At 47.5% G+C, this 2,214-nt stretch overlaps 1 non-coding gene across 1 annotated transcript; it reads left to right on the top strand.

The window, feature by feature from the left end:
* Positions 1–1,123: 1,123 nt before the first annotated feature.
* LOC139406245 (U1 spliceosomal RNA) lies at positions 1,124–1,287 on the top strand. Its single transcript, XR_011633965.1, has one exon. It is a non-coding gene; the product is annotated as a U1 spliceosomal RNA (small nuclear RNA).
* The last annotated feature ends 927 nt before the right edge of the window (positions 1,288–2,214 follow it).

Below are 2,214 nucleotides of genomic sequence, written 5' to 3'. Positions count from 1 at the left end.
GTGCTTTTATTAATCAGTTCTGTTTTTATTCCCCTTCAAAGGAGTATTTTAGCCCTGGAGCGGATGCTTTTTTACTTCCTGTGGGGAGGCAAGTAGGAGAGGCTCTCTTCTCTCTCTTGTGCAGGAACGGGAACCAGTGTGTCCAGTGCGCGAGCCCACAACGGTCTGGCGCAACGTGGCCCATCCTGCTCTCCTGAATCGGCATCGGGACCTGTCCTGGATGATCGCCCACGAGATCCTCCCGGTCAGGGCCGTTATGCACTCACAGGGCATGGTGAGGACATCCGCGTGCCCCCGACCAGGCTGCGGCCAAGAAGAGTTGGTGAGGCACATGCTCTGGGAGTGCAGAGCTGCCAGGGACCTGTGGAAGGAAGCAGGCCCCCTGATCACCCCGTGTCTGCCAGCAGGGGAGGACCTAACACCTCAGCTCGTGCTGTATGGGGTGGGCCGAAGGCCTATTCCATAAAAGGCCTTCACCAAGTTCTGGCCCACCCTCACGTGCTTGAAGGAAGCACTGTGGTCCTCCCGCAACCTGCTGGTAGCGAAAAGCGTAGAGACCACCCCCCAGGCAGTTGCCATGGTAGCCACGGAAGCCCTGGGGTGGTACGGAAGGAAGGGGGCCTCGACCCCAGGTGAAGGGTCCCCCACAACACCCTAGGTCCCGGCGGCCACGGCCTGACAGCGATGCGGCGCCTAGGGCGATGCGCCTAGGGGAGGGATCTCCTCTGGGCCCCGAAGGACGGGATGGTAATCTATTCAGAGGAGCAGGATGAGGCGAGTTTGAGAAGGACTCACCCCGTTCCTGTCCAGAGGATCGAAGACAGCTTTTTAACAAAGTGACCTTTTAACATGTTTTTCATGTCTTAGAAATGTTCTATTTTGTTAAATCATTTGTACACATTTTAAATGGCTTTTACAGATTTCATGTTTTTTACAATGAAAAGTACTTTTATTCATGGTTGTTTTTATTGGTTTTAACAACATTTACTTTTTAACAAATTTAAATGTAATCGTCAAATGCTGTGTTTTTATGCTTGTATGCCGTTATGTGTAAAAAATGATGTAAAAAGTATATGAGCTGTTTTTAAAGGAAATGTGTCAATAAAACATTTCCAAAAGAAAAAAACTTACCTGGCAAGGGAGATACCGTGATCAAGAAGGCGGTTCACCCAGGGTGAGGCTCAGCCATTGCACTCCGGCTGTGCTGACCCCTGCGAATTTCCCAAATGTGGAAATCTCGATTGCATAATTTCTGGTAGTGGGGGACTGCGTTCACGCTCTCCCCTGATCTCGGTGTCTAATAACAATAGTTTTAATGTTTGTCACTGATCAGAGATTTGAATCTGAGATGAGTTGAGCTATGTAGGGTATGTCTGCATTTACTTTGGCTTTCCTTCTTCATTGGATGAATGCTTTCAGAATTACAGATTTCAAAGCAAACTAGTCCTACTACTACCACTGTAGATTCATTTTATCTTCGAAATAGGCTGAATGTCTGTGATTTGTTATTGTAGCACTTGTTTTAATGCCTATAAATGTGCTGATAATATATGGGACAAGGTGTACTTGTGAATACAGGGCCGGTCCTAGCCTTTTGGGGGCCTGTCATGCCAAATAATGTCCCCCTCTACGTCACAATGGGATTACCTGAGTCCTAATTTCTGTTGCTAGGGGTGTTGCTAGAACTTGCAACATTATGATCTGTTTACGTAATGAACCAACGCGTCCGTTGCTATGCTGGTTGCTCGGCTACCTTAGAGGTAGGAGGACGCAGGAAGTTATTTTTCACCTCAGAAGCGCTAGCTCAGTAGCAAGCGGTAAATTGCCGCTTAGGCCGGCCAGAGTGGCTCGCTTGTGGGCATGCTGGCATCATATGGGAGCATATAGCAACACCTTCAGTTGTGCGTCAAGAATTGAGCATAGCAAGTCTGTATGGAGGTCTCAAATCAAATCAATCAAATCAAATGTTATTTGTCACATACACATGGTTAGCAGATGTTAATGCGAGTGTAGCGAAATGCTTGTGCTTCTAGTTCCGACAATGCAGTAATAACCAACGAGTAATCTAACTAACAATTCCAAAACTACTACACTGCGTGAGAAAAGGTAAGAAGGTGGCCCGGTGCAGGAGATGCGGCAAGCATTTTCATGTGTCTTGTTTGTCTCATGTTGTCAATGTGCATGAATTTGTCTGTTCATCGTGTCTATCGTCTG

This window comes from Oncorhynchus clarkii, chromosome 3 (assembly GCF_045791955.1).
Source record: "Oncorhynchus clarkii lewisi isolate Uvic-CL-2024 chromosome 3, UVic_Ocla_1.0, whole genome shotgun sequence".
NCBI classification, from domain to species: Eukaryota; Metazoa; Chordata; class Actinopteri; order Salmoniformes; family Salmonidae; genus Oncorhynchus; species Oncorhynchus clarkii.
Note: the sequence above shows the minus strand (reverse complement) of the source record. Positions and strands in the feature narration are given on the sequence as shown.